General features: G+C 44.9%; 1 long non-coding RNA gene across 1 annotated transcript in view; it reads right to left on the bottom strand.

Moving 5' to 3' along the window:
• The window catches only part of Gm36640, a 34448-nt gene extending 27197 nt beyond the window's left edge, over positions 1-7251 (bottom strand). The window contains exon 1 of the long non-coding RNA XR_378071.3: positions 7029-7251. This is a non-coding gene — a long non-coding RNA (predicted gene, 36640). The remainder of the gene's footprint in view (positions 1-7028) is intronic.
• Between the last annotated feature and the right edge of the window lie 19656 nt (positions 7252-26907).

Below are 26907 nucleotides of genomic sequence, written 5' to 3'. Positions count from 1 at the left end.
GGTAGAAGTCCTTACAGAAAAAGAGGAAAAAACATACAAACAGGTGATGGAAATGAACAAAACCATACTAGACCTAAAAAGGGAAGTAGAAACAATAAAGAAAACTCAAAGTGAGGCAACACTGGAGATAGAAACCCTAGGAAAGAAATCTGGAACCATAGATTTGAGCATCAGCAACAGAATACAAGAGATGGAAGAGAGAATCTCAGGTGCAGAAGATTCCATAGAGAACATCGGCACAACAATCAAAGAAAATGGAAAATGCAAAAAGATCCTAACTCAAAATATCCAGGAAATCCAGGACACAATGAGAAGACCAAACCTACGGATAATAGGAGTGGATGAGAATGAAGATTTTCAACTCAAAGGACCAGCAAACATCTTCAACAAAATTATTGAAGAAAACTTCCCAAATATAAAGAAAGAGATACCTATGAACATACAAGAAGCCTACAGAACTCCAAATAGACTGGACCAGAAAAGAAATTCCTCCCGACACATAATAATCAGAACAACAAATGCACTAAATAAAGATAGAATACTAAAAGCGGTAAGGGAAAAAGGTCAAGTAACATACAAAGGCAAGCCTATCAGAATTACACCAGATTTTTCACCAGAGACTATGAAAGCCAGAAGAGCCTGGACAGATGTTATACAGACACTAAAAGAACACAAATTCCAGCCCAGGCTACTATACCCAGCCAAACTCTCAATTACCATAGATGGAGAAACCAAAGTATTCCACGACAAAACCAAATTCTCACATTATCTCTCCACGAATCCAGCCCTTCAAAGGGTAATAACAGAAAAAAACCAATACAAGAACGGGAACAATGCCCTAGAAAAAACAAGAAGGTAATCCCCCAACAAACCTAAAAGAAGACAGCCACAAGAACAGAATGCCAACTTTAACAACAAAAATAACAGGAAGCAACAATTACTTTTCCTTAATATCTCTTAACATCAATGGTCTCAACTCCCCAATAAAAAGACATAGACTAACAAACTGGCTACACAAACAAGACCCAACATTTTGCTGTTTACAGGAGACACATCTCAGAGAAAAAGATAGACACTACCTCAGAATAAAAGGCTGGAAAACAATTTTCCAAGCAAATGGTATGAAGAAACAAGCTGGAGTAGCCATCCTAATATCTGATAAGATTGACTTCCAACCCAAAGTCATCAAAAAAGACAAGGAGGGGCACTTTGTTCTCATCAAAGGTAAAATCCTCCAAGAGGAACTCTCAATTCTGAATATCTATGCGCCAAATACAAGGGCAGCCACATTCATTAAAGAAACTTTAGTAAAGCTCAAAGCACACATTGCACCTCACACAATAATAGTGGGAGACTTCAACACACCACTTTCACCAATGGACAGATCATGGAAACAGAAACTAAACAGGGACACACTGAAACTAACAGAAGTGATGAAACAAATGGATCTGACAGATATCTACAGAACATTTTATCCTAAAACAAAAGGATATACCTTCTTCTCAGCACCTCATGGTACCTTCTCCAAAATTGACCACATAATAGGTCACAAAACAGGCCTCAACAGATTCAAAAATATTGAAATTGTCCCATGTATCCTATCAGATCATCATGCACTAAGGCTGATCTTCAATAACAAAAAAAATAACAGAAAGCCAACACTCACGTGGAAACTGAACAACACTCTTCTCAATGATACCTTGGTCAAGGAAGGAATAAAGAAAGAAATTAAAGACTTTTTAGAGTTTAATGAAAATGAAGCCACAACGTACCCAAACCTTTGGGACACAATGAAAGCATTTCTAAGAGGGAAACTCATAGCTCTGAGTGCCTCCATGAAGAAACGGGAGAGAGCACATACTAGCAGCTTGACAACACATCTAAAAGCTCTAGAAAAAAAGGAAGCAAATTCACCCAAGAGGAGTAGACGGCAGGAAATAATCAAACTCAGGGGTGAAATCAACCAAGTGGAAACAAGAAGAACTATTCAAAGAATTAACCAAACGAGGAGTTGGTTCTTTGAGAAAATCAACAAGATAGATAAACCCTTAGCTAGACTCACTAGAGGGCACAGAGACAAAATCCTAATTAACAAAATCAGAACTGAAAAGGGAGACATAACAACAGATCCTGAAGAAATCCAAAACACCATCAGATCCTTCTACAAAAGGCTATACTCAACAAAACTGGAAAACCTGGACGAAATGGACAAATTTCTGGACAGATACCAGGTACCAAAGTTGAATCAGGATCAAGTTGACCTTCTAAACAGTCCCATATCCCCTAAAGAAATAGAAGCAGTTATAAATAGTCTCCCAGCCAAAAAAAGCCCAGGACCAGACGGGTTTAGTGCAGAGTTCTATCAGACCTTCAAAGAAGATCTAATTCCAGTTCTGCACAAACTTTTTCACAAGATAGAAGTAGAAAGTACTCTACCCAACTCATTTTATGAAGCCACTATTACTCTGATACCTAAACCACAAAAAGATCCAACAAAGATAGAGAACTTCAGACCAATTTCTCTTATGAATATCGATGCAAAAATCCTCAATAAAATTCTCGCTAACCGAATCCAAGATCACATTAAAGCAATCATCCATCCTGACCAAGTAGGTTTTATTCCAGGAATGCAGGGATGGTTTAATATACGAAAATCCATCAATGTAATCCACTATATAAACAAACTCAAAGACAAAAACCAAATGATCATCTCGTTGGATGCAGAAAAAGCATTTGACAAGATCCAACACCCATTCATGATAAAAGTTCTGGAAAGATCAGGAATTCAAGGCCCATACCTAAACATGATAAAAGCAATCTACAGCAAACCAGTAGCCAACATCAAAGTAAATGGAGAGAAGCTGGAAGCAATCCCACTAAAATCAGGGACTAGACAAGGCTGCCCACTTTCTCCCTACCTTTTCAACATAGTACTTGAAGTATTAGCCAGAGCAATTCGACAACAAAAGGAGATCAAGGGGATACAAATTGGAAAGGAGGAAGTCAAAATATCACTTTTTGCAGATGATATGATAGTATATATAAGTGACCCTAAAAATTCCACCAGAGAACTCCTAAACCTGATAAACAGCTTCGGTGAAGTAGCTGGATATAAAATTAACTCAAACAAGTCAATGGCCTTTCTCTACACAAAGAATAAACAGGCTGAGAAAGAAATTAGGGAAACAACACCCTTCTCAATAGTCACAAATAATATAAAATATCTCGGCGTGACTCTAACTAAGGAAGTGAAAGATCTGTATGATAAAAACTTCAAGTCTCTGAAGAAAGAAATTAAAGAAGATCTCAGAATGGAAAGATCTCCCATGCTCATGGATTGGCAGGATCAATATTGTAAAAATGGCTATCTTGCCAAAAGCAATCTACAGATTCAATGCAATCCCCATCAAAATTCCAACTCAATTCTTCAATGAATTAGAAGGAGCAATTTGCAAATTCATCTGGAATAACAAAAAACCTAGGATAGCAAAAACTCTTCTCAAGGATAAAAGAACCTCTGGTGGAATCACCATGCCGGACCTAAAGCTTTACTACAGAGCAATTGTGATAAAAGCTGCATGGTACTGGTATAGAGACAGACAAGTAGACCAATGGAATAGAATTGAAGACCCAGAAATGAACCCACACACCTATGGTCACTTGATCTTCGACAAGGGAGCTAAAACCATCCAGTGGAAGAAAGACAGCATTTTCAACAAATGGTGCTGGCACAACTGGTTGTTATCATGTAGAAGAATGCGAATCGATCCATACTTATCTCCTTGTACTAAGGTCAAATCTAAATGGATCAAAGAACTTCACATAAAACCAGAGACACTGAAACTTATAGAGGAGAAAGTGGGGAAAAACCTTGAAGATATGGGCACAGGGGAAAAATTCCTGAACAGAACAGCAATGGCTTGTGCTGTAAGATCGAGAATTGACAAATGGGACCTAATGAAACTCCAAAGTTTCTGCAAGGCAAAAGACACCGTCAATAAGACAAAGAGACCACCAACAGATTGGGAAAGGATCTTTACCTATCCTAAATCAGATAGGGGACTAATATCCAACATATATAAAGAACTCAAGAAGGTGGACTTCAGAAAATCAAACAACCCCATTAAAAAATGGGGCTCAGAACTGAACAAAGAATTCTCACCTGAGGAATACCGAATGGCAGAGAAGCACCTGAAAAAATGTTCAACATCCTTAATCATCAGGGAAATGCAAATCAAAACAACCCTAAGATTCCACCTCACACCAGTCAGAATGTCTAAGATCAAAAATTCAGGTGACAGCAGATGCTGGCGAGGATGTGGAGAAAGAGGAACACTCCTCCATTGTTGGTGGGATTGCAGGCTTGTACAACCACTCTGGAAATCCGTCTGGCGGTTCCTCAGAAAATTGGACATAGTACTACCGGAGGATCCAGCAATACCTCTCCTGGGCATATATCCAGAAGATGCCCCAATTGGTAAGAAGGACACATGCTCCACTATGTTCATAGCAGCATTATTTATAATAGCCAGAAGCTGGAAAGAACCCAGATGCCCCTCAACAGAGGAATGGATACAGAAAATGTGGTACATCTACACAATGGAGTACTACTCAGCTATTAAAAAGAATGAATTTATGAAATTCCTAGCCAAATGGATGGACCTGGAGGGCATCATACTGAGTGAGGTAACACATTCACAAAGGAACTCACACAATATGTACTCACTGATAAGTGGATATTAGCCCAAAACCTAGGATACCCAAGATATAAGATACAATTTCCTAAACACATGAAACTCAAGAAAAATGAAGACTGAAGTGTGGACACTATGCCCCTCCTTAGAAGTGGGAACAAAACACCCTTGGAAGGAGTTACAGAGACAAAGTTTGGAGCTGAGATTAAAGGGTGGACCATGTAGAGACTGCCTTATCCAGGGATCCACCCCATAATCAGCATCCAAACGCTGACACCATTGCATACACTAGCAAGATTTTATCGAAAGGACCCAGATGTAGCTGTCTCTTGTGAGACTATGCCGGGGCCTAGCAAACACAGATGTGGATGCCCACAGTCAGCTAATGGATGGATCACAGGGCTCCCAATGGAGGAGCTAGAGAAAGTACCCAAGGAGCTAAAGGGATCTGCAACCCTATAGGTGGATCAACATTATGAACTAACCAGTACCCCGGAGCTCTTGACTCTAGCTGCATATGTATCAAAAGATGGCCTAGTCGGCCATCACTGGAAAGAGAGGCCCATTGGACACACAAACTTTATATGCCCCAGAACAGGGGAACGCCAGGGCCAAAAAGGGGGAGTGGGCGGGTAGGGGAGTGGGGGTGGGTGGGTATGGGGGACTTTAGGTATAGCATTGGAAATGTAAATGAGCTAAATACCTAATAAAAAATGGAAAGAAAAAAAAAAAAAAAAGAAAGTCAGGTGTGGAGACACTTGCCTGAAATCCCAGCCTTGAGACTGCAGAAACAAGAGGATGCCAGGAGCTCATTGGCTAATTAGCCAGTTTATGTGTTCCTGGGCTAAAAATTAAGGTGGAGGGGTTAGCAGGATGATGGCTCAGTGGAGAAAGTTAGATCCCTGGAACCCACAGAAAGATGGAAGGGCAAGCTAAACCAGAACATTGTTCTCTTCCCTTCATGCAAGTGCAGTGGTGTGAGCATGTACATACATATGCACATACACGCGCGCGCACACACACACACATACAACTACACAGAGGAGAAGAGGGAAAAGGGAAAGAAGGCAGACAGTCCAAAGGAGGCAGCCATAAATGACGATGTACTAAAATGTGTGTGCATTATATGTGTGATAATATGCATTATAAAGCGCGCTCAGGCATCTAGACTCCATCCAGCTGTTGGAAGGCAGAGCTCATACTGATATGAATGACCAGCAAAGTCAGTGATTCTTTGAAAAATGAACATTTCAGAATGAGGTGGATTGCATGCAAATTTCCATAAAAACTAATACCAGACTTAGGAGTGGATGCAAACGTACAGGGAAAAAAAGTCCCCAAACATACACAGTCAGCCAATGAACTCATCTCAAGAAAGAAAATCACTGGACATGGCCTCTAATGACAGCACTGGAGAGGCTGAGGCAGGGGAATTGTCACAAGTTCAAAGCCCAAAGCACAAGTTCAAAGTTACATCCATAGTGAGCTCAAAGCCAGTTTTGGCTATATAGCAAGACTTTGTATGAAAAAAAATTGGAGTAACTGTGGTGGTGCATGCATCTAATACCAGCATTTGGAAGGCAGGAACAGGAGGAGTTCAAAGCCAGTCTGGTCTGCACACACAGCAAATTCCAAACTGGCCAGGGCTACAGAATGGAGTGTCAAAAAGAAGAGGAAGAGGAGGAGGAGGAGGCAGAAGAAGGACAGGCAAACAGAGTATAATTGCAGGGAGAGAGAAGAAAGTTACTTCTATGCTACTCAGTGAACATTTGCATTATTTGGACTTCTTACCACAGGTGTGAGGCACTCTGGTGAGTTTAAATTGTCTAAACTGACCCAAGACACCAAGAATGGTGATTGCTTAGATATCTCTAAAATGTCTTGTGAACAATTAAAATTCAGCCAATCGTCCACGGTTTCTTGCCTCACATCAAAAGTTGCGCCTTGCGGGCAGAGCAGCAGCTGCTGCTCTTTTATGATCTCCTCCCCGACTTTTCCTGTGAACGCCTCAGCACTCTGCAAATCAAATGGCCACAAGCCTGTAAATCAGGTGAGAACAGTCTTTCTTCTCCCGACTGCCTTCCCCCAGGGCTCAGCCCAACGCTGGATGCAGAGTCCGGCCTCAATAGAAGCCCCGTTGAAAGCCAAGTCATCTTAAACATAACAGAGTGTATTCTGAGGTAAATGTCACTGGGGTCAGTGAGGGGAGATTTTTGCAGAAACATTGCAACCCAAATGCAAGGGTGGTGGGGATGACAGACAGAAGGGTGACAGAGGTGGAGGAAGAGTAAGTTTGCAAGATCCTAACCTATGACAAAATCTTAGAGGCCTTACCTCACCTAGCCTGGGTGTGTCCATGGGTGAATAATTCCTTTCAGGAAAGCCATATGACCTTGGAGGCAGATGGAGCGGTAAACAGTGCCACAGAGTGAAGATTCTCTGACTGACTGGACAGAAGGGAGAGAGGTGCAAAAAGAGCTGAGTGCGTTCATACAGACTTTAAAAGATTGCATATATCTGATGAAAGTGCTTCTGCCCCTGGAGAGCATGAGAACATGAGTCCTGTTGCCCTGACACCCGGCAGGAACGGCTGAAGTCAGGCCAAAAAACTGCCTGTATCTAGGCACAGTAACCAAGAAGAGGAGGCTGTTATTCACAGGGCAAGCTCCCGCTGCCTCCACTAAGGGAAGACTCCCTTCAAGCTTTCCAGGGAACCAGGTCTGACTGACCTCCTCATTTTCTCACGTTTTGTTCATTCAGAGCAAGTGTATTGGGCACACAACTACTGTCAGATACTGTGCCAAGCTCTGGGAATGGAAGAATAGAAAGCATGACCCTGTTCTGAAGAATCTCACTGTCTAGTAGATGAATATTTACAGTATAATAAATATTTGTGTAAGGCAGAATAACAGAACAAAGTCAACAGGAGTGAAGTAAGAGAGAGAAGAGGATGCCTGAGTGCCACAGAAAGATCACCTCTGAATTGGTCCTTAAAAATAAGTACTTAAGAGAAGGCGAGGCCCCAGGCTGGTCAGGGATATTTGCAAAAGATATATTTGAATGGACTGCTGTCCACCACATACAAAGAACCTTTAAAACTCAACAATTAGAAAACAATCTAAGCCGGTACGATGAAAACGCCTATAATCCCTGCACTCAGGAGGGAGAACGAGAAGCTCCAGGTCAGCCTCAGCTACATAGTGAGTTTGAGGCCAGCCTGGGCTACAAAAGGCCTTGTCTCAAAGAGAAATACAAAGAGCAGAATAAAAAAATTGAAGACAAATGATATCAGAGCTGATATGATGCAGAAGATCAGAGATGGCAAGAATTTTAAAAGATACTCTACATCACGTGTCATTGGGGAATTGTGGCAACCTGAACTGGAACATCCCTGCACACATCTTAGCACACCCTGCAAATGGTGTCAATATCAAGTGCTGACAAGGGTGTGGACAGAAAGAATTCATGCGTCCACTATTGGTGTGGATGCAAAATAGACCAGGTACATTAAAGATAGTCTGGTGCTTTCTCACAGAACCCAACACACTTTTTCCAAAGGACACAGAAGCTGGATTTATTGGTATTTACTCATATAAGCTTAAACTGGATCTACCACAGTGGTTCTCAACCTGTGGGTCGCGACCCCATATGTAGCTGTATGTCAGTTATATTACAATTCACAACGACAGCAAAATCACAGTTACAAAGTAACAACGAAAATAATTCTATGGCTGGAGGGAGTTACCATAACATGAGGAACTATATTAAAGGGCTGAAGCATTGTGAAGGTTTGAGACCCGCTGGTCTACAGGAAACCATGCACACAAGTGCTCTAACAGCCTTATTCATAATTTGTCACAACCCGGAAGCAACCAAGATGTCCTCAACCTCCCCACACCCCAGATTAGTGGACAGACTATGCTATATCCAGACAGTGGGATACTATTCAGCACTATAAGGAGTTCTTTAGCCATAAGAAGATATGTTAAATATTAAATACATATGACTAAGTAAGAGAAGCCAGTTCAAAAGAAAAAAAAAAACCCACAGATTGTGTGATTCCAACTGTGTGACATTTTGAAAAAGACAAAACTTGTAAAGACAGTCAGAAGATCTGGAGTTAGGGGTGGAGGAGGGGTGCATAGGGAATTACAGAGGATTTCAGTAGGAAATTCTTTACTATGATACTATAATGGCAGATACAAAGTATTAGCTGTTTTCTTACTAATGTGATTTTTAAAAAACTGAAGGCAGCAAAGGAAAGAAAAGGTGAAGCTGGTAGAGGGCTCGGCAGGAAAGGCATTTGCCCATGAATCCTCCTAACCTGCACTCGCCACCAATCCTGCTAACCCGCACTGGCTACCAATCCTGCTAGTAGGTACTGTCCACCAATCCTGCCAACCTGAGTTCCTCTCCCAGAATCCACGCGGTGAAATGAGAGAACGAGCTCCTGTGAGTGTCCTTTGACCTACGATGCTTTTCTTTTCTAAAGAAAGCAAGCTATGTAACCCATTGAGGTTCCGTCTCATCCACCAGGATGGCTATCGCTAAGAAAACCTAATACAGGAGGGATGTATTACTAATTATAGATGCGTTCCTCACAAAGCCAAGGTTGACACAGGCAAATTGTAAACGTACAACCCCCACCCAGAGATACCCTGGCTCTTGCAGAATGGCTTTATGAAGTAGACAACATTGTTGCCATCGCCCTTACGTTAGCAAAACTGAGATTTACAAACTGCTCAAAGTCACAGGTACAGTGGGGCAGCCGCAACCCTGTCCAACAGCAAAGTCCATCCCGTGACTCCACACCCTCAAGGGACTCTCTGCACTGTAACCCCAGCTCTGTCCCCTTTGTGTCAACTGGAAGCATGTGGTTTTGTGTAACAAAGTCAGACCCACCTAGGCCTGTGGCTTGGTGATAGAGTGTATCCATGGTTCAGCTGGGAGTCAAGGCAGGACTTCTGTACACAGCTGTCTCTCCTTCTTCACACCACCTCCCTAAGCAGGGTCATGCACGTAAATCTACAGGGGCATCCATCTACAGGGGGGATTTCAGCCACACTACCAAGGGTCATGCTCCACTTTGGTCAAATGACACTTTCCAAAGAAATGACCTTTGTCTCTAGGCGTTGACATCTTCCTGTCTTAGATATCACGTGCCACCCTGTCTGCTAAATAAACTGCCACAATGAGGGAGAACTTTTCAGTTTAAAAGAAAAAAGTGGAACTGAGGATAAAAATTGAGCCAAGAAGCAATAAAATATAAATGCATATTTGGTAAATTTGTCATGGAAACCTTTGGGACTTAGAAATCTCCTTCCTCAGCATAGTGGAGCAATGACAATTGCTACACTTAATTGATGGCTGTTACTTTTAGGATAGCAGTTTGGAAATGCCCGTCCTTGGTCTAAGTAAGTCCCTGATGAAGTGTTAATGAAAGATGGGATTCCAAAAGTCGAGGAATGAAGCATGCCTTCTCGGTCAGGCATGTCATATGTCTAGCACAACACACACAGAGCAATTTTCTAATTGCCTGTCTTGGGACAAACTCTCCTTTATTGTGAGACCATTCATTGTCTTACCCTTTAGTTACTTGAGGATCATGTGGTGTGTGGTGTATATACCTGTCAGTAGGTATATGTACCTTCAAGCACACATGCAAGTGTGTGCATGAGCGTGTATATGTGGGGGGTCAGCATCGTCACTTGAGCAAGCTGCCTTTGTATTTCTAGGGATAGGGTTGGTTTTTTGTTTTGCTTTTTGGATTTTGTTTGTTTGTTTGTTTGTTTGTCTGAGGGGTTTTTGTTTGTTTTTTGTTTTTGTTGTTGTTGTTGTTGTTGTTGTTTTGAGACAAGATTTCTCTGTGTAGCTCTGGCTATTCTGAAACTCACTCTGTAGACCAGGCTGACCTTGAACTCACAGAGATCTGCCTGCTTCTGCCTCCCAAGTGCTGTGATTAAAGGCATGCATCACCACAACCTGGCTAGGTTTTTTATTTCGTTTTAAGATTTTTTAGTGGGTATTTTGCCTGTATGTATGTCTTGCACCACAGCTGTGTCTGAGGCCCAGAGACCATAAGGGGGCAGCTGGAACTGGAGGGATGGACAGCTGTGAGCCACCACATGGATACTGGAAATCAAACCCAAGTCCTCTGAAAGAGCAGCCTGTGCTCTTAATCACAGCTGTCTCTCCAGTGCTTCCTCCCCTAACTTTTTAATATGCCAAGACGTGGCTCCCAAATCCTGGTCCAACTATTGCGTTTAGCTACCTTGTTGGTCATTTAACCAGCACTGATGAGTAGCTACCCTCTACCAGACTCTGAGCATCATCTTAGCGAATAAGGTAGACTACCCGCTGCTTAGAGATGACCTAGTGGGAGATGGGTAAAGGAGCCGAAGGACCATGATGAAGGAGAAGCATCCAACATTACAGATGCATGTGACAGGTCAGCCTGCCTCAATAGAGCATCTGGCGAGTCTCTGAGCGTGGTAAACTGAGACCCAAGGACAAGCAGAAACTGGAAGCAACAATGTGAAAGGGTAGCAGAGTGGGGGGCTGCTGGAGGCTGCTGGAGGCCGCTGGAAGCTGCTGGAGGCAGCAGGCGGGCTGCCCATATCACAGGTCCATGTCTGCCATCTGGATGCTTCAGAATTCCACACGTGGTCTGTGTCCCTGGGGAGGTTGCTGGGTGCTGGCAGCCATCACCAACCAGCTTTCTGATCTGTGCTCTGTCAAGCACTGTTTGTTAAGGGGCAGGGGTTCTGTGAGTAGGAGTCTGGCAAGACTGGAAAGAATGGGCAGGGAGTCATTTTGCAAACCACTCCATAGTTGGGGGGTGGGGTGGAGGTAGGGGATTGTTTTGTTTAGTTTGTATTTGCTCTCTCTCTCTCTCTCTCTCTTTTGTGTCTAAAATAATAAGGTTTATTATTATTGTCCTGAGTTCAGTCCTTAGGATTGAAGTAGACATTGTACTCCGGAACACACACACACAGAGGCAGCAGATAAAGAGAGCTGGCCCGGGATCATGATACAGACAGCTGTCCCTGCCCTCACTGGTTCCATCACTCAGAAGAGCTGATCCTGCACCTTGCCTGGACTGCACAGTGCAGCTGGCGATGCTGGGGTAAGTGCAGGTGAGTGGGCCTGTGGGCCTGAGACCTGGGAGCTGCCCCCACCCCCACCCTGACTCCTGGCTGGCTATAGCGTTGAATGAACTGGCTAGGGCAGTGCTGGAGAGCTCACCCTTGTGGTGACAGGAGTCAGGAGAGCTGGCAGGTGGCAAGTTAACCAACTCAAGCTACCACTCAGGTCCAGATGCAGACCCCTGAGTTCATCCACCCCAACATCTATCCCATCTATGAGCTGCTGGTATGCCTGGCACATGAGGGTGAAATTTGAGGCCACTAAACAAGATGGTGTATCAGCAACCCACAAGGTCAGTATAATCACCACAGTGTTCTGGATGAGCAACCCTGAAGTATGGAACCTAAGTTCCATGGTCACACCTTACCATGAGCTGCAGAACCAGGATTCAAACCCAGGTCCTGGACTCTCTCCAGCCATCAAGACTCCCATGAAGTCCTTGGGCTAACCTGAGTTTTCTTGGCGTCCTCAATAAGTCATGCAAAGTTTATTCATCCCACCCTTCTCCTTACAGAATGGGCAGGGAGATCAGTTTATCAGACTGGTTTCTGGATTTTGGGAGTGCCCACATTTCACTGTAGTACTTTGTTTATATTGCTTCCCTTGACCTTCCAGCCATCACCTCTCTCCCTCACTGTGATGAGCTGGAGTAACCCAAGTGGACAATAACTGCTACTGACCGAATGAATGCTGGTACCCGATCCAAATTTATATATTGAAACCCTTACCCACAATATGACGGTGTTAGAAAGGAGAGTGCCCACATCAATGCTAATGTCTACACACAGGAACCCACATCGTGTCCATACTACTATTTACTGAGGACAGAGGAAGAAGGCGAACATCTATGAAAAGAAAACAAGTTCTCAGTACCCTGTCCCCAGAACTACAGGAAGGAAAACTTCTGTCCACAACTTCCTGTGATAGCTGTCCAACCAGACTGGGACAATGACCCAGCGAGAAGCACAATGTATGAGGGAATGAGTATGTGTGAGCATGTGTGATGGGAAAGGAAGTCTGGAGTTCACCTGGCCCTGTGGAGAAGTCACAGGACAGCAGAAGGAGGGGTGGGATAAAGGTCATGGTGGGCAAGTGAGCACCACGGGATTGCTGCATGTGTGACAAGTGGCCAGGTACAGTGGTACACCTGGAACTGGAGACACAAGAGTCCAGCCGCCATGCTGGTCACCAGTGAGATGAAAATTGGCAGCTGATTTATTGGAACTGTAGGAAGGGGCCAAAGACCAAGGCAGGCCCTTCATCCTGAGAGTGTGACAAAGGATGTCACAGTAGAAACCAAGATTAGAGCTTGTCCCCGTAGAGAGGGGACAGAGCATTAACGTCAGTGTGGGGATGCCCAGGTGAGCCAGGTCATCAACAACAACAACAACAACTCTTGGGTCCCAGAACTGTAACAGATTTGAGTCTGGGAGCCTGGGATAAAGGGCCACAATTAAAGATTGCTAACAATCTGATCCACGTTGGTTCTAATCAAAGTCCAGCTGCTTCTGAGATGGGAACCGTAGAGATGTTTCGGGGAGATGTGTCTCTGTGAGTCTCTCGTGGTTTTTAACATGGTTCGGGGACTCTTTCTGCAGACATCTGACTGGTGAACAACCTTGGAAGAGAAAGCCAATGCTTTCCTTTGGAATGTGAGTCAAGCTTGCCTTCTGCCCACTATGAAAGGGTTGGGCTCCCTCGGGCAAAGGTTTCTTTTCTCTGCTCAAACCCATTTCCTGTGCAGGTGTTAACTGATGTACTGTACGATTTACACACACATACAAAATTTACTTCTTCCTCCCACATCTTTCTCAGAGGGATTGTCATGCTCACTACAAATACCAATGCACTTATATTGTTATAAATAATTATTATTATTAATACAAGCTTTCTAGCTCCTCAAAGTCAAGGCCCTCATCTCTGTCTCTTTGTCTCTGTCTCTGTCTCTCTCTCTCTCTGTCTTTCTCTCCCTCTGTGTGTGTCTGTGTGTGTGAGTGTGTGTGTGTGTGTGTGTGTGTGTGTGCATGTGTGTGTGTACACTGATTATTGTGAATGTTAGTGGGGTATACATATCCCACAGTGAATATGTAGAGATCAAGAGAACCTGAGGTGTCTATCTCTGCCTTCTACCTTATTGGAGACAATGCTCTTTTTGTTGTTTTCCCATGGTCTACAGTTGTCCAATCAGTTTCTAAGAATTCTCCTGTCTCTGCCTCCCAGCTCTCCACAGGGCTGCCGGAATTACACACGTGGGCTACTATGTCTGGTTTCTTGTGGGTTCTGAAGATTCAGACACGGGTTATTAGGTTATTATTCTTGCATGGCAAGCACTTTTGAACCATCTCTTAATCTATAGGAAAACATTTTCAAATATTCTGGGAAGAGACCAGGCACATAATTTATATACATCGACACCATTTAATAATCCTTCCTTCTTGGGTGTTATCTTTAGCTCTATGATCTGATTGTTCGTGTGTGTGTGTGTGAGGACAAGGGTCACCTCCCCCACCTCTTCTGGATCAGGTATCTATACTTAGCTCCTGAGCAGACCACAAAAGATCCCACAAATCTTTGTTAGTTGACTGTGTCTGGTGAATTGTATCTCGCTTGTCATTGTTCTGCATAACTATTACCGGGGAGGCTTCACGAAAAGTCAGTAGGGAAGAATGTGGCTTGCTTCAAATCAGTTTTACCGCTGCTTTGAAGAGGGCAGGCTAGAGAGAGGGCGGGCTGGTAAGAGCTGCCTGCAGAAAGGCAAGCCCACTGAATTTATCGGAGGCTGCCTGAGCAGTAAATGTGCTCATAGGACAACTGCCTTGAGTGTATTATGAAACACAAACTTAAGTATTAATATATGCAAAATGAACTGCAGACATTCATGTTATTTCTTCCCTCCAGTTCATCATGAGGAGCAGGCCATCTGGCCTCCCACAGGAACAGTTAGGTCAAGGCCCAGAAGCCACATCATCTCCCTGTTTTCGGGATCTCTGAGCCACAAAACATGTTATCTATTTCAAAAAGATGTTAATGGAGTCATAAGACCTAAGCTATTACAGTCAACAAGCAATACATCTAACGAGCAAAAACAAAGTCATGGGAGCCCAAATAAGGCTGGTGTTACAAATGGATGTTGTATTATTTAGGAAGCTATTTATTTCCTCTAAGATAATTGTTGTGTGGGATGAAGGGCAGTGCCTTGGCCTGAGCTTGTAGTCAGGCTACGATCCTCAGACTCGGGGTAAACTAAGGATGAAAAACTCTCTGTCAGATGATGGCAAAGGTCAGGGTGTCAGCTGCTGAGGCGTCAGTTCTGAGCCATGTTCTGCTGTCACTGCGGAGGTGATATTTCTTCCACAAGGCAAAATATGAGTCTTTTTTTTTCAAACCTGTAAATAAATGTTTACACCACAGAAGTGGCCCACGTGGAAGTACGTCAGTGTTAGACTCGAATGTGTCAGAGGAGGATCACAGAACCACCCTGCCCTCTGACCTCCCAGGTAACATCAAAACTGGTGAGACAAAATGAGGTGATTTCACACGTGTACCTGTTCCTGAAAGCAGCCGCCAAATGTTAACTATCTCCTCTCTTCCCAGCTCAACCATAAATGAAGGGTCAGAGCAGAGCCAGGTGTAAGCTGTAGAGAGCGGAGGTCCGTCATTGCAGGCAGCAGACACACGGGACACTCACTGGAAGATGGGGACTAATTGCTTTTAAAACACTCGTCCTGTGAAGAGTTCTGCCTTCGTTAGCAGGTCCTGGTCTTTCCAGCGGGTTCCTCTCGTCTCCAGGCAGATGGCACACAAGGTGGTCAGGAAACGAGATTCTTCTCTCCCTCTCAGTAGCCCATGGGGGATTTAAAAGCCATTGCATGCTGGGGCATGTGACTTCCACTATTGCTAGCTATGTGTGTGGCCACCTCCAAAGGACCGACTATATGGTCACTCCAGTATGGTTGGCCAGGTCCACCAGCCCACCCAGAACTGGAACCAGAGGCAATATTTCAAACATCCTTTATTAGTGAACATTGATGGCTTATTTTTTTAAAAGAAAATCAGAAACAACAGTGATCTTTTCACTGCAATACTTTATTGTGGCTGCTGTTTATGCCCAAGATGTGCAACTCTCAGCTTGGTGAAGTGCAAATTCCATCTCCAAAAATTAAGCACAATTATGCTGATGGCAGATATCATGCAGGTTGAGTCCAAATAGTTCTGAGATGCCAAGGCGAAAGGCCCCTTTCCCTCTCATCAGCGATGCCCGTCGTAAGAATTCAGTACTATAGCTCCCTTCCTCTTTGGTCCTGGGGTATTTTTGTTGCAAAGGATGGTGATAATAAGTGGTGTGGTGTGTGTGTGTGTGTGTGTGTGTGCGCGCGCGCGCGCGAGCAACATATCCATGTATGGGGGTGTGCATGAGTTGCAGGTGTGCATGCATGCATTTGTGTGTGCATACACTTGAGCACTCACCTAGAGGCCAGAGGGCAGCCTGCAGCATTATTACTCAAGTACTGTCATCCTTATTTTGAGACAGGCGTTCTTTGGCTGGTAGCGCACCTATTAGGCTGGGTTAGCCGCTCTGCCTGCCTCATTCCCCGGCACTACGGTTACATGTACACACCACTGTGCCTGGCATTTCATGTGGCTTCTAAGGATCAAACTAGGAAGATCAAGCTTGTGCGACCAGCACTTCACACACACACACACACACACACACACACACACCTGAACCGTCTGCCCAGCTCCCAATGCCCACCGCTATGTTTCATTTTCTTGTTTGGTTTTTACCTTGCTTCCCCCACTTGAGGAGACAGAGTTGGAGAAAATGCTCAGACCAAGCTTCTATCTCCCGTTTACCAGGAAGGAAACAAGGCAGAAGGGGTCAGCTCTTCTGGCCACGGATATTTGCAGACGTTGGAATAAGCCAGCCTCTTATAAGAACTTGAAAGCTTCAAATGTGTTTGGTAATGGGCTCTATCTGGAGACTTGCTGTACTGGCCACGCAAATGTTAGCTTTTTAATGACAGTTCTTGCTTCTTTTATTCTAGGGTCTTGGCATGCTCCAGGATGAAAGGCCCGGGCAGCCTGAAAGGGATTAATGACAGACTGTGGGTGTGATTATCCTCCCACAAGGACACCTGCAGTCTGGAGGGGAGAGGTGAGGCTTCCGCCTGAAGCAACTGATGGACCGTGCAGCTTTTGCTGCTTCAAAAAGAGTCTTGCCATGCTCGGGTATGGCGGCCATATGTGTAATCCCAACATTTAGGAAGCTAAGACAAGAGGATTGCACATTTGAAAGTAGCCTGGCCTATGTCATGAGATCTATCTCACAAAAAAAAAAAAAAAAAAAAAAAAAAACCTGCTGAGCATAGCAGTGCATGCCTATAACCCTAGCACTTAGTAAGTAAAAGCAAGAAGATCAGATTCAGGGTCATCCTCCGTTACATAGAGAGTTCAAGGACATCCCAGGCTACATGAGACTGGCTAAAAAGCTAAGAAGAGGGGCTGGAGCTAGAGAGATGGCTCAGCAGTTAAGAGCACTGCCTGCTCTTCCAGAGGTCCTGAGTTCAACTCCCAACAACCACACGGTGGCTCACAACTGTCTGCAACTCCAGTTCTCCAGGGAATCCGACATGCTCAAACACCAATGCTCATTAAATAAATAAATAAATAGATAGATAGATAAATAAATAAATAAAACTTGTAAAAAGGTAAGAAGAGGAAGAAAAGGATATGGGGTGGGAAGAGGAGGAGGGGGAAGGAGGGGGGGAGAAGGAGGAGGGAGAAGGAAGAGGGAAAGGAGGAGCCCTCCAAGACCTAATCAGTTGTTTTGAGAAGAAAACTGAGGGCTGCTGATCCCAAGGTGGAAAATTCATACAACAATGAAGCTGACTTCAGGAAAAGCCCAGAGCTTTCCAAAGACCAACAGACTCTGCCTAGTCTGTTATTTAAAAAAAGGAAAAAAAAAAGGTTTAAGGTTTTAGCACACTGTCACCATCCTTAACACTCCCTCCCTATGCAGATGTCTTGGTTAGGGCCCCAAGAGCTGAGAACACTCAGGGCAGCTTGTGCAGACTTCAGAGCATTTCCAAGCATGTAACCTTAGCATCTGCATCGACAAGATGTTTGCGGTAGTTATCCTTGTACTGATTAGTAACGACGGCGTTTGGTTCCTTATCACTTTCTGCATCATTGCTACTGTGGTTCTTGAACACATTTCTCCATGTTGGCTCTGCTTTCCTCTATCTGCTGCCTGCCTGCCTGCTTGCCTGCCTTCTGTGGAAACAGCCTGGGAATGAAAGGCCATGTGTGGAAAGACAGGAAAGCTCTCTATTTGACTTGGATTTCCAGAGCAGGGCAAGTGGGGTGGACAGTGTCAGGGAGTGTCAGGGTCACCTAAACAGACTGCTCCTTGACCTGGAGGACTTGAAAGGGACCAGACCTGGGTTCAGAACAAGTGAATGGTCAGGGCAGAGGGCAGGGAAGCCCAGGTTGATGTCCCCACTTGAAAAGATCAGAAACTGTCTATCCTTGTCTTTACACACTACAGTGTAACAACTCTTTGCTTTATCTGTCTTTCCCCTCCCTCAATGTAGGAAATGCATCACACAACTAGGGACTAGAATAGCAATTTAAAATGCCAGTTTATAAGGAGGTGGCAATTAAAAGGAAAAGGGGAGAAAGAAAGAAAGAAAGAAAGAAAGAAAGAAAGAAAGAAAGAAAGAAAGAAAGAAAGAAAGAAAGAAAGAAAGAGAGGGAGGAGGGAGGGAGGAGAGAAAGAAGGGGAAGAGGGAGGAGGGGAGGGGAGGGGGGAGGGGAGGGGAGGGGGGAGGGGAGGGGAGGGGGAGGGGAGGGGAGGGGGGAGGGGAGGGGAGGGGAGGGGAGGGGAGGGGGGGGGAGGGGAGGGGAGGGGAGGGGAGGGGAGGGGAGGGGAGGGGAGGGGAGGGGAGGGGAGGAGAGGAGAGGAGAGGAGAGGAGAGGAGAGAAGAGAAGAGAAGAGAAGAGAAGAGAAGAGAAGAGAAGAGAAGAGAAGAGAAGAGAAGAGAAGAGAAGAGAAGAGAAGAGAAGAGAAGAGAAGAGAAGAGAAGAGAAGAGAAGAGAAGAAGAGAAGGAGGTTGTGGATATAGCTCAATTGGTAAAGTGCTTGCTTGACCTGCAGAAAGCTCTGGGTTCAAACCCCAGTGTTTGATGCATGGCTACACCCACCTACCACCCCCACATTGGAGAGATGGGTGCAGACATTACAAGTTTAAAGACATCCTGGCCTACATAGCAAGTTCAAGGTTACCCTGGACTATGTGAAAGCCTGTCTCAAAAGACAGAGGGAGCAGGAGACAGGGACAGAGACAGAGGGACAGAGAGACACAAAGAGACATCAGTGAGAGGTTTGTGTGTTCTGGGTACCAAGTTGACGTTCCCTCAATTAGAGGAGTGGAGCAAAGACCTTTCAAGTTTGCTGGCAGCAGCTGCGGCTGCTGCTGCTGCTGGTAGCACAGGTTGTGGTGGTGGTGGTGGTGGTGTGTGCATCTTTACTTATCACAAAGAGGAACTTCAGATGCCGGGTGTGGTGGTACCTACTGGTAACACCAGCACTCAGGAGGATGAGTCTCAGAAACACAGAGCAAGGAGCAGGGGGTGAGAGGTTGGGGGAGGACTTTCTGCACAGTGGGAAGTATCAGAGCACTAGCTAGGTGGCTCATCTTTACTGCTGGCTGTGAGCACTGACTTCTGTTCACATGAAGCATTCGAGTAGACATTACCAAGGCCCCTTCTGATGCTGTAATTCAGATAGTCCTGTTAGTTAAGCTCAAAGGGGCTTGTGGTCACCCCAACAGGTCACACCCCCTCCAGTGATGAGTAGAACAAGCAGCAGGGGGTAAATTGTCTGTGAGCTTCCTGGTGCGTTGAGGAAAGGGACAGAGCCATTGAGGAACATAAACAGAGAAAACCCAAGCCTCTTCCAAAGGACAGATGCCCTCTGCCCTGTCCTGCTTACTGTGACAAAAGACAGTCTCAGACACCCTCGCTTCTGGAAGTTTCCTCCTAAATCAGTTAGCTGTTGGGTGTGATTGGAGTGATGTGTCCCTTCCCCTGACAGACCAAGACACAGAGGAAAGCTGGGTAGCGTCAGGAATTATTTTGTTACTAGCCTATCACCGTGGCAAAATGTCTGTCAGAAATAGCTTCAGCAGGGACTAGGTGTATCGCAGCTCACGGGTTCCAGAGATGTCCGTTCGAGATGACAGGAAAGCAGGGACAAGAGGCTGGGAGGATGTTGGTGGAAGAGTGAGAGAAGCAGAGAGCAGGGGACTGAGGATACAGCTCAGTTGGTAGAGCACCAGCCTAGCACAGGCAAAGTTCTGGGTTCTGTCTCCAAGACTGTGGCAAGACGGGCCTGGTGGGAGGTGCCAGTAACCACAGCACTTTGGAGATAGAGGTGGGAGCCAGAAGGTCAGAGTCATTCTCAGCTGCATGCGGAGTTCAAGGCCAGCTTTTGTGGTAAACACAAACATACACAGAAGCAGAAGGCCAGACTAGAACTGGAGGTAGGTTAAGTCTCTCACAGCCTGACCCTGGTGGCCCTCAGCTAGGCCCTGTGTCCCAAAGGTTTCCGGATCTTCCAAAACAGTATCAAACATGAGCTGGGAACCTAGATTCCAAACATATGAGTCTCTGAGGCTCATTTTCATTTTCATTTTCAAGTCTTAACACTAGGACAGGCTTAAGGTTCCAAAGGACCTGGAGTCTGAGTGAGTCACCATATCATAATAGACCTTCCCTCAGGAAATCTGTTCCAGACTCCACTCACAGACAGCCCTGGCCTGAATACCCACCAGTCACTCCAAGGGGTTCTAGATAAAACCATGGCTAGTCAAGACAAATGTGTGAGTGTTTGGAAAAAAGAGAGCAAATCTGTGCATGTCTCCAGCTCCTGAAAGACAGCCATAGCTGTACCTGGGTTACCTCAGAGCAATCTCAGTTATTTGTGGAGAGCCAGGACCACCAAAGGACCTCATTTCTGAAACTAAGGCCACCAAGGGGACCTCATTCCCAGATTCCCTTCTAATAGCCAAAGAGATATTGGTACTTTGCAAACAGCTCATTGTCACCTCTGAAGGGAGAAGCTACCAATTTCTAGACCTTGGGTGAGTGACATCATAATAGTCCCTTATAGTGTGCTATGCTTGACAGTGGGTGTGGCTCCTGCAGATGCTAATCTCAGATGCTCCTGGCAACCCTGTGAAGCAAACATACCCTATATTAACATTCCTGTATTAAAACCCAGAAACTAAAGGCTCAAAAGTGACATCGTGATGTATTTAAACCCCCCAAAGCTAGAGAGTCAGACTTTGGTGTGTGGACTAAGGACAGGCATCAGTTCAAAAGAGATCAAAAGGCAGCCTAACCAAGACTCTTTGCTGTGGACAACCTACTTTCACTCATGCCCCTGTGAATGTAGGCCCCAAGCAGAGGGTTGTGCCCACGTTCCTTTGTAAGAGGTTCCAAACTTTGTCTCTGTATCTCCTTCCATGGATATTTTGTTCCCCATTCTAAGAAGGAATGAAGTATCCACACTTTGGTCTTCCTTCTTCTTGAGTTTCATGTGTTTTGCAAATTGTATCTTGGGTAGTCTAAGTTTCTGGGCTAATATCCACTTATCAGGAGAAAGGACCATCCAGAGACTGCCCCACATGGGGATCCATCCCATATACAACCACCAAACCCAGACACTATTGCATATGCCAGCAAGATTTTGCTGACAGGACCCTGATATAGCTATCTCTGTGAGGCTATGCCAGTGCCTGGCAAATATAGAAGTGGATGCTCATAGTAATCTATTGGATGGAACACAGGACCCCTAAAGCAGGAGCTAGAGAAAATACCCAAGGATCTAAAGGGGTCTGCAACCCTATAGGAGGATCAACAACATGAACTAACCAGTACCCCCAGAGCTCATGTCTCTAGTTGCATATGTAGCACAGGATGGCCTAGTCAGCCATCAATGGGAGGAGAGGCCCTTGGTCTTGCGAAGATCATATGCCCCAGTACAGGGGAGTGCCAGGGCCAGGAAGCAGGAGTGGGTGGGTTGGGGAGCAGGGCAGGGGGGCGTGGTATAGGGGACTTTTGGGATAGCATTTGAAAGGTAAATGAAGAAAATATCTAATAAAAAAATGAAAAAAAAAAAGTAAGAGGTTCCAAATCCCTGGCCAGGGTTTAGCTTCACAATGCGTTCTCCCCATGTGCACACAACATCCGAGGACCCAACAGCCGAAAAAGTTAACAGCCCCAGCTTCCCTTGAGCATCAAATTAGCAGTTAATATATCTGAACATCCACACCGTCCTTAGCAAGTCTGGCAGGGCTGTATGGCCAAAGAGAAATGTTGTCTATTCTCAAGGGGAAGGAGAAGATACACATTAAGTCACACGGAGCACAAGATGTTTTGCAAAAGACCTAGAGCATAAAATCTAAATGTGGGAGTCAACGAGAAGTGGCTCAGCTCTGGCTGCTCTCACAGAGGACCAAGTTCAGTTCTCAGCACCCACAAAGGAGCTGAAAGTGTCCATAACATCAGTTCCAGAGTTACAGATCCTCCAGTCACAGCATTACACTCTGCCCTCTTCTGGCTTCTGAGGGTACTGCACACACAGGAGACACAGGCACTTATACAGGCAAAACACCCATACATATTTTTTCAAAAAGCTAAATATAGGCAAAGTCTCGCTCTGGGAAAGATCGGTATGTATCAAACATATTTGTGGTGCTTACTGTCGTTAACAAGTGAAAACTCGCTGGCAGACTTGACTGCGGGCTCTGGTTTCATGAACCTCATAGATGACACAACTAATATAGTCCCGATTCCCTCTCTCTTTTAAATTTCCTTCCTATAAGTTATGGTAACTGATAACAACAGATTCCACCAGAATTCCAACAGAATAAACAGTTCAATGTTTATTCTGTGCCTGGCATTCTAAAACGATCTGTAATTAAGTCCCTCCAGGGTTGTATATAGAAATTGAGGACTAAGGAAGAAAACTGGGGGGGGGGGGGATACGCACTCCCAAAGTGGCATGGCTTATAAGTGTGGAAAGGCAGCGTGCAAAGATATCTGTCTAAATTCAATGTTCCTAGAGGTTTGTCTTTCCCATTTTAGCTTTATGGCATTCTTGTGAAGCAAGCAAGGAATGTTTTATTAGAGCCTCCATTTCAGAGGTGGAGTACCACAGGCAGGTTCAATGACTTCCTTCAGTGTTTTGGCAGGAATCCTACAGTCCTCCTCTACTTGCAGCCCACACCATTGTCTCCCTAGCAAACCATCCATTACCACAGCAAGGGGGGTAGCCAGAATATGACAGTCAGGCCTGAGACTGACAGGTAAGCCAGAGTGGATTCCTCGAAGTTTTTAAATACTTTACTAAGTGGCAAGACGGGATCCGAATGTTAAAGTGTCTGCCGTTTGCCCCTTAGGGAACGCAGCTGGAGACTCGTCAAAGAAAAATGAGAAAATCACCGGATGCTGCCCAGAGCCCTCAAAGCCAAGAGCAGACACCTTTGAACACCTGTCCATTTTAAGACAGGAGACCTCGGTCTGGATCCCGGATGGTTACAAGGACTCCAGATGCCATGAAAACCCCTCTCTGCAGATTCCATCCTTTCAGTTCCATTTCACAGAGTTCATCTTTGAACTCTATTATATTAGTTAAGTACCATAGAGAGCTTCCTGCCTCAGACTTTTATCTTAGCCATTATAACCCTGGCGTGTGCTCTCAGGAACCACCCTATGGTCTTATTTACTTATTTGCCTCCCATGAGCAACTCTCTGAGGATAATAGCTTCAAAACCCACCAAAGTCCTCTGTCTATGACTGTTCCAAGGACAATGACGAAGTGTCATTCTCCCTTAGAGGAGGACACACCCTCTCTCTCCTCATGCCTCTCGTCTTGTAGCTCTTGTGCTTAAATCTATAGTGAAATTTCTTTCTCGCTGTTATTTGATTTCATACCTGTATATTTTGAATTGAGGGCATTTTCACCACTCTATATTAAAGTATCTTTATTAATGTCCTCAAAGAAATAAAAAAAAAAATAAAACCCCACAGTAGCCAGGTGTGGTAATCCTCTCCCTGTGGGTAACTATGAAACAGGAGAATGTTAAATTCAAGGCCAGAAGGGGAAATATAATACATACTAAGACACTGAGTCAAAAAACAAACAGGAAACATCATACCACAGTGAATGACACATTGTAAACGGTCAATAAAGACCAGCTAGTCGAGGTTTTATTATTCCTGATAAGTTTAAATATATTAAATTTAAGGGCAGTGTGACTAACAAATGCATGCAGTTGAATTTCTTTATTTCTTTATTATTTTTTTATTTTTATTTCTATCTGTTTTTGAGACAAGGTCTCATGGAGCCCAAGCTAGCCTCCAATTTGCTGGGTAGCTGAAGATAATCTCAAACTTGTCATCCTCATGCTGCCACCTCGCCGTGCTGAGCGTCCAGGCTGCCACCACTGCACCAGACTCTATGATCCCCTATATGATACCAAGGATCAGCCCCGGGGCTCTTCGCGTGCTAGGCAGGTACTCCACTCACTGGGTTACACTCCCAGCTCCCTATATTAATTTTTTGTTAATTGAAAGTAGGGAGATTCAGAGAAGGCAAAATTAAAAGCATGGGACATAACTCTCCTTAAAATATTAGGTGTGCGACACAGTAAAACAAACCCATTTCCAGTTTTGTGACTGTATTAGTTTCCTAAGAATTACCACAAACTTTGTGGCTTAAAACAAGAGAGCCTTCTTTTCTGAGCGTTCCGGAGGCCTAAAGCCTCGACTCTGTTTCGTCAAGACACAGTTAAGGCGGCAGCAGAGCCGCCCAGCGCCCAGCGCCCAAGAGGGTTTTTTGTGGCCGCTTCCTGTTCCTGGTACCTTCAGTCTCCCTTCATCCATGGCTTCAGCATTGCCATCTCTGCATCTGAGATCCTCTTCTCTGTGGCTCTCTCCATTCCGGCCCATTAGGGTTTGTGGGATTGCACTTGGGGACCACCCGAGGATCAAGGAGAACCTTAATTTACTCTTGCCTCTCTTGTCGTTTTAGTTACACTCTCATATGTAACCAAGTCTCTTCAGACACAGAAGGCAACGCTCACGAGCTTCGGGGATTGAGATCGAGTATTTTGGGGACTCTTTTCAGTCTAGCACACTACTATTTTTCATTTGGGGGAGTTTTGTTTTCCATTTGATATTTTGAGACAGGGTCTCCCTATATGACCCTAGGTAGCCTGGAGCTCCCTATGTAGCTAGCCCTGGCCAAATTTCATGAACTCCCAGAGATCCACCCGCCTCTCCCTCGTCAGTGCTGAGATTGCAGGTAAGGCGCCGTGTTTGGCTCGCTAAACTACCTTTCATGGTAAAATCTCTATCCAGCCTTATTTCCATCTCGGTCACCATATCCATAACCTGGGAGCTCAGCAACGCCGGTGACTAGGCTAGAGCAGGTTCAGTCTGAGACCTCCACACGAAGCTCCAGATACCAAGTAAGCTGCTCTGATTGGACCCATCTTAAGTCAGCAAAGGTTAACTGAGCGAGCCCCGGGTTCCCAGCTGTAGGAGTCCCACAGAGCCAGCTTCCTGCTTTTAGGACTAACCTAGGAGAAGCGGAACTCTGGGGAATCACGGTTCCACTTCCCCTTTTGAAAAAAGATGGCAGAAATCAGAAGCCAAAGGAACGTGGAGTCAGAAGGCATGTTCAGACACCAGCCTTGGTCCTAGAGCAATCTAAAGCCAGTTTTGCAGATGGTTACATCTACTCCCAGAAAGCAGTAGAGAATTGTCTAGTAGCCTCTGGGCCTTTTTTTTTTTTTCACATCTGTTAACATATTTGAAGATTACAAATTCCTTTTTTACTTTTTATTGGTTTTTCAAGACTAAGTTTCTCTGTGTAGACCTGGCTGTCCTGAAACTCACTCTGTAGACAGACAGGCTGGTTGCCAACTCAGAGAGCCGCCTGCTTCTGCCTCCTGAGCCCTAGGACTAAAGGCTAGGCCCTAGGACTGCCCAGCACAAATTCAATTTTTAAGGATTGCGCTATTACTCTGAATCCGCTGGCTTCTTCCTCAGCAGGATACTGCAGAAGCAACACTGTATCCTTCTAGGGATTCATATCTAGAGACTCACAATGTCCACCTAAGCCTTAGTTTTCATCATGTTTTTAAGATTTTATTTTATTTTTAATTACGTGTATAGTTTCTTGTCTCTAGGAAGGTATGTGCACACGAGAGCAGTGCCAGAGGATGCCAGCAGAGGGCGTTGCATCCCCTATTGGGGCCAATCCTCAGAAGCAGCTTCAAGCACTCTTTACTGCTGAGCCCTCCCTCCAGCCCCAGACACATTTTCTGATTTGTCTCCTCCCACAGGGCATCTGGCACACTTTCACAAACACTCCACATTTTTACCACCAGACGGATAAAGTACATCATCTAACCCGGCCCCCAGACCGCTTCACCTCAGAGTGACTTTACACTGCTTAAAGACTGTGTTCCCAAAACACGTCGAGTGCATTTTGTTTTGTCCATACCCTTTGGCGTGCTCACAATATTCATGTGAAATATACTTGAGTTCAGTTGTTTCCGTTTATGTACAGTCGGGGGTTTCTTTCCCTCCTGGTCTTGTTTTAATTTTATTCTTCAGTAGGTATGACACTGGTATGCTTTTAAAAGATCAAACCTGGGCTGGAGAGATGACTCAGAAGTTAAGAGCACTGACTGCTCTTCCAGAGGTCCTGAGTTCAATTCCCAGCAACCACATGGTGGCTCACAACCATCTGTAATGGGATCTGATGCCCTCTTTTGGTGTGTCTGAAGACAGCAACAGTGTACTCACATACATGAAAGAAATAAACACAAACCTATCACTTGCAAAGTCTCATGTCACTCCCTCCAGAGTCATTCCATCCTGTCTTTTCAACACGCCATCAGCATTTTTGTTCTCTGGCTTGCCGTTCCTGTGGCTCCAAGCCAGCTTTGCTCTCCTTTCTTACATGAAAGGCATCGTGTGCTCCATGTTC

The sequence above is a fragment of the Mus musculus genome, chromosome 6 (assembly GCF_000001635.26).
Source record: "Mus musculus strain C57BL/6J chromosome 6, GRCm38.p6 C57BL/6J".
NCBI classification, from domain to species: Eukaryota; Metazoa; Chordata; class Mammalia; order Rodentia; family Muridae; genus Mus; species Mus musculus.
This window is presented reverse-complemented; position numbering and strand designations above follow the sequence as displayed.